The sequence below is a fragment of the Amblyomma mixtum genome, chromosome 3 (genome assembly GCF_055824585.1).
Source record: "Amblyomma mixtum isolate Tamu chromosome 3, ASM5582458v1, whole genome shotgun sequence".
In the NCBI taxonomy this organism is placed as follows: domain Eukaryota; kingdom Metazoa; phylum Arthropoda; class Arachnida; order Ixodida; family Ixodidae; genus Amblyomma; species Amblyomma mixtum.
In genome coordinates, this window is record NC_143014.1 from 43,183,037 (window position 1) to 43,189,036 (window position 6,000).

General features: G+C 50.3%; 1 non-coding gene across 1 annotated transcript; it reads right to left on the reverse strand.

Moving 5' to 3' along the window:
- Window positions 1–3,645: 3,645 nt before the first annotated feature.
- TRNAR-ACG (transfer RNA arginine (anticodon ACG)) lies at window positions 3,646–3,718 on the reverse strand. Its single transcript has one exon. It is a non-coding gene; the product is annotated as a tRNA-Arg (tRNA).
- Window positions 3,719–6,000: the final 2,282 nt, after the last annotated feature.

Here is a 6,000-nt window from a genome sequence, read left to right on the forward strand (position 1 = left end):
GGGCCGGGAGGAGTCGCTTGCGTGTGCCGCATAGCCGTGGGCGCTGCTGGCGGCTCTGCTCGTGACGGCCCCAAGCATCCGTCGGGCTTGGGAGGTGTGGCTGTCTTGCGTGTGGTGTGAGCCACCGCATGCTTACGCGTGGTCACATGTTTACGCGTTGTCACATGCTTACGCGTGGTCGCGACCTTACGCGACGTGGCTGGCTTACGCGTCGTCACACGCTTATGCGTTGTCGCTGCCGCTTTGGTACTTGTCTTTCGTGAAGTCGACGTCGCGAGTGTCCTTGGCACAACAGCTTCGCATTCGCCCACGGCAGGGATCTCCTTGGTTGTCTTCGGCACGTGCACGTGGGTGCTGGTACTCTTGAAGGTCGATGCGCGAGTGGTCGTCTTGGTACTGGCACGCGTTGTGCGCTTAGGGGTGGTGGTAGACGTCTTGTGCGTGGTTGTCCTGGTGGTGCTGGCGCGCGTGCTGGGGTGCGTCTTCTGGTGCTCGTGGGTGGTGCACTCCTGGGTGCTGTGGTGGCCCCCGTGGTGTTTACCAGTGGAACTGGGGTGCCCGTAGTGAATGTGTGGCGCCGATGTTGTGGTAGTCGACGTTCTCACCTCGTGGGGTGGCGGCTGCGCATTCTCGCAGTTGCCGACTGGCGCGACAGTGGCGGTAGTGGTAGCGCGGGTGGTGGTAGTGGTCCTGGTTTTGGGTCTGCGCGACGGCGGGAAGCAGATCACCTCGGGCGTTGTGGACTGAGTGGTGTAGGGCTTGGGCTTGACCGTGATGCAGTAAAGCGTGGTGCGTTCGTCGTCGTAGTACTCCAGGTCAGCCTTGTGGAAGATACGGCCCAGCAGGCTGCTGGCAGGGATGTGCTCGTAGTCGCCACCGCCGTAGTCGTATGCCGCGGCCTGGTTGCCCCCGTATTCTTCGGCGAGCTTTGCCTGCAGCACGCGCACGTCCTTCTTCTGCAGCCGGCGGCGGCCGTACAGCGCCTGGAGCCACGGGTCCAGCGCCGGCTCGGCCACAGCCAGCGCCGCGGCCCACGCCGCCAGGAACAGCGCGCAGCGCATCGGGCCAGCAGCGCAGCCGGCGTTCTCGAGCCGGCCTCTCGCGCCGCTCGTTTTCTTCGTTCACGGCCGTGTGCGGCGGACGCTGTGGCCATGGCAACCGCGGGCATGGTGTGCTGCTATGCTGCTCCGAACTGCGCCGCGTATGTGGCTTGTAGCTGGGTAATATTGAGAAACCCTATATGGGAGCTGGAACTGATCTCAAGAGCTGGGTCTGCTGTGAGAGCTAGATGTAATTGCAAGTGATGCCTCCTATGGAGATGGCAGGGTTATTGTTGCCAGACTGCTGCAAGCAATTATGCCTCAGCGGCAGAAACTACAAAAAGCGAATATCCGCGAAAAACAAATTGTGGGTATCTGTGAATTACGATGCCTTGTAGCATTCCGCGAAGGTATGGGGATCTCTGGTATACGTCTTGAACTGCCGTGGATAGGATATCCCGCACATGAATGTTTCGCCACCTTCCCGTTGTTCACAGGATGTTTCTATGGCACCCACTTGCGAGACAATCGGCCCCTTTTGATGCAATAGCATGTAGGTTGTCATCTCAGAAAAAAATTTCCGGCTTCTCTATCGCAAAATTCCCTGATTGGCCGAGTGAGGTCACGTGATCTTACGACGTAATCACAACCTAGCTACCATGGCATGTGGGAGTTGACATGCTCGCCAGGTTGGGAGCTATACCTGTCCATTGTGGCATGCGGCAATGAAATTAGTTGAAACAGTCGCCTGCTGGCGCAGTGGCGTATCGCTTAACCGCTACATCACTGTGCCAGGAGTGGTAAGACTCCACGTGATCTGTGAATGCAATTGCGAGGGTCGTGACGTCATCAACGCCACGGGAACACCAGTGGGCCAATCATAGGGCACCTAGAAATTTGAAAATCTGAGGACCCCCAAAATTTGGAAGTTGGCTCAATCCTAAAAATTCCAAAGGACCCAAAAAATTTTGAAAGAAGACCCACCCCAGAAAATGAATTAAGGTGGATTAGTGGGTAGAATTAGCATAATCCCACATGATAATCCAATGAAGGTACTCGAACATTCTAGAAGGTGGTGACTGATGCATACCATATAAAAGTAATAGAACCTGTTCAAGAAGAACTCTAGTTTGGGCTAGTTCGTTTATGATTCAAGAGGAAAACGGCGCAAAAATACGTGGACAAAAGAGAGACAACGGGTCCTGTCGTGTTTGTCTCTCTTTTGTCCACGTATTTTTGCGCCGTTTTCCTCCTGAATCAGGTACCTGTTCCAACGGGAGTTTTGGCGTGAAAATAGCAATATTATTCACTCACTGTAGACACCATCGCAGGCAAACTAAATACTATCGCATAACTTAAATTTAAGAATGGGGCTAAGAATGCCCCCAAAGTTTTTTAGCCGATGTCGTTCTTCTACGAAGGCAAGCCATGGCAGTGACTGGTATACGCGTATGTCAAGAAAGCGAGTCCACAGCGGTCTTCCACCATTCCATCAACTTCAAGAATTGATTGAAGTGTGTCTGATTACGTCATTTGTTCTTCTGTAACTAATCGAGACATGCATAGTTCGACAAAACACATCCTTCGCATTGAAAAAAAAAAAAAAAGAGCTCATAAGCAGTGCTCAGTAGGTGAAAAACACATGGCAGTATGACCAGCTCTGCCCATGTGCAGCCGGCCAAATCATTACCTGGCGTGCGCGACGGCCGCGTTTTCCGTGCTCCTGCAGCTTATGACGGCTCAAACTTGCTAAGATATCAAATTTGAGCAGAGGATCACTAAACCCCTGCCTAATATTGAGCTTTCCCCAAGTTTGCTTCCTCACAAAGCGCACGAGCGCAGAAAAAGCGGCCGTCGCGCACGCCAGCTAAATATTTGGCCGGCTATACCTATCAATGTAATAATCGCAAGCTTATAAAGCTCCAGTACCGCAGGCCTCGTTGTCCATCTTATCTCATGTCTTACTTTGTTGATATCAAGGCACCTTTGGAGAAGAATAACTGCTTTCGAAACAGAACGAGGAATTCTCTCTAGCTGTGCGGTATTCTCACATCCTTCTCTTCTGGGCATAACACAACCTTAGCGTTTCAGCCCAACGGCAAGTTATAACTCCTCCTTGCTACGACCCTCCTCGCTCCCCTTCTCTTTCTCACTGATTGCCGAACGTGGTTTCGATTGAAGAACGCTGGCACCAATTCTCTCTGCCTAGAGGCACACGAATACCATGACCTTCATTATTCTCTTCGTGGATTCATGCAAATGGAATAGCAAACATTTTATGTGGGCGCGAACAATCTTGCGGCGCTTTTTCATGAGGCTGCGCAATATTTAAATATTTTTGGATTCGAATGGAAATATTCATTATGTTCGTAAATTACACAGTTCAGTCGCGGTAACCGGGTACGAAACCAGGCTCTTATAATTTACGTTTAGTGTGGGGTAAGTTAATAGCTTCCGCTGCGAGTCAATATATGCAGGAGATATACAGCGTAAAGGAGCTCAACGAGGCTTTATCTTTAAAGCGAGTGTGTTAGTGTACGTGTACAAAAAAGAAAAGAGAACACATTCCAAGCGTTGAGCTCTTTGGATGCAAAAAAGTTACACGCGAGCCTGCCAGGATTCGAACCTGGAATCTTCTGATCCGTAGTCAGACGCGTTATCCGTTGCGCCACAGGCCCGATTGGCGGAAGCTCTTGCGTAATTCATGCACACTCACGGTGCCTCTACGTTAGCCCGCCTGGCAGTCTACTGTAGCCCTACTTACGATCCCTACATTTTTATGTGTGAGTGCGCTTGCATCGTAAGCCAGAAAACGTTGATAAGAAATGGCATTGAAAATAGCGAAAACAAAGAGATCAGCCAGCTTTTTCACGCGATTCCTGAGTATGTAATATGCACCTTTTGCATAAATGCATAAACAAGTGAATGAACAAGTGAATAAACAAATGGAGAATCGACACCGCGGGGCCCGATCGCGTGAAATTACTAGGAAGCAGGGACTCCGGAGCGGGGGGGAGGGGGAGGGGGTCGCCCCTTCTTCCCCAGAGGGGCAGCGCCCCGTCAGTCTCCAACTGTTTGCGCTCGGACCAGATTTTTGCTGAACGCTTCAATCCTAGGGCGTTATTAATGTAAAGTGCAGTCTGGCTGAGTTGGCTTTGTAGCCAGCCTTAAAGTTTTTGTTTGAATAACCTAAACCAATATCATGTCCCAACAGAATTTCTTTAGTGACTGACCGATATTAATTAGCATGATTAGCAAAATTGAACCAGACTATGCGGAAACTTTTTTAATGCCGTCACACATCGCCATGCATATGCAGTTAGCGTCAAATGAAAAGCGAACAAGACGATGAAAATGAAAATAGCAAAATGAGAAGATTTTAGCTGAAGGAGAATGAACACTATAGTGCACTTGGTTTTCACTTGTCTGACGCGAAGACCATAACATGAAGTTTTATTGAATCCACTCTGTATTTTCTGGAGAACCTTATATTTGTGTGCTCTTGTGTTCACGTTTCAGCTATCTTCTTCGGTCGTGTTTCATTTGATGCTAATGGTACATCTTTATAAAACTGCCCATTTCATTTTGAATTTATATATACATAAAACAAATACACCTTTAAGGAATGCAAAATAAGAAAAATATAAAGAAAGGAAAAGTTGAACTAACATTTGAATGAAAACATTCGATAAAAATAATAAAAGAGACTCGAAGTACTGCCCCATCACTAAAAAAAAGCCCCGGAGTCCCTGCTAGGAAGTGAAACTACCGTCACAAAACATAGGAAGGCATAAGCAGAAGAGGAAGAAAAGAACCGTAATGGACGCAGAAGACGAAGATTACACTTGGCACCAATTTACCTTCTTTGGGCTCTCCTCACTGAATCCTGGCCAATCCCCCGTCGTGGGTATGTGCCATGCCACTAAGGCAACAACAACAACAACAAGGTCGCCCGATATGTGCAACCCAGGTACAACGGCCCTTGAAGAAGGTAACATGGCCGAAAAATATCCAAAAGATGAAGACGAGAATTAAATTATAGGGCGTGGGGCGTAATTAGGCTTTCAGATCAATGGCAGCGAGGAAACGACGATGGTAAAAATAGTGAAACACGCTGCCGACCACTACAGATGCAGATCTTTTCCGAGGAATGAAAAGCTGCAGTAATCTCTCGGCGGACACCGGAATCGCGCCGTGAGGGAAGGGATGAAGGAGGGAGCGAAAGGAATCGGAGAGGGAGACACACTAATGGAGGGTTCCCTCTTAATTTCGGCCACCTACCAGTAACCCCCAGACATCTACGTTGTTTGGATCCGGGGGCACGATTCCCTGACGTGGAACGTGGTGGCCGGCGCCCCGGCCCGAGAACACGTTCTCCGGGCATCCACAGCACCTGAGACCGAACAGGCGACTCTACCCAACCTGCACCCCAGTCTGTGCAGGGAAGAAGCGATCATTCACTGGCAACTACAGGCGAACTCCTTCATCAACGCCCTCATATAGGATGTACCCAACGTGCTACGAATTCCATTGCAAGGTGCCCAATACCCTGCGCCACATGGTGTGGGAGTGCGATGACACCGTTGTACGACCCGCGCAACAACCATACGAACAGCAGTGGGGGGCCCGGCTAACCAGCTCCGACCATGAGGTCCAGCTCATGCTGGTGGAAAGCATGCGGCAAACATCCAGGGCCCACGGCCTCCTGGACTAAGGACGCCGCACGCCTAGGGCGAAGACTCTCACCTGCTCATTTAAGCAGTAAAGTTTATTACTGCAGGCTTCTTTAAAGTGCGTTGCCAGAACACAGCACACGGACGTTGTTTTTTTGCGAAATGCGAGCTGTGCGGCTGGAATTCGATCCCGCAACCTTGGGCTTAGCACTAAACGCCATAGCCACTGTGCCGCCGAGGCACGCCGTTCGTGAAAGCAGCCCTTTGTGCCATGGCTGATATGGACA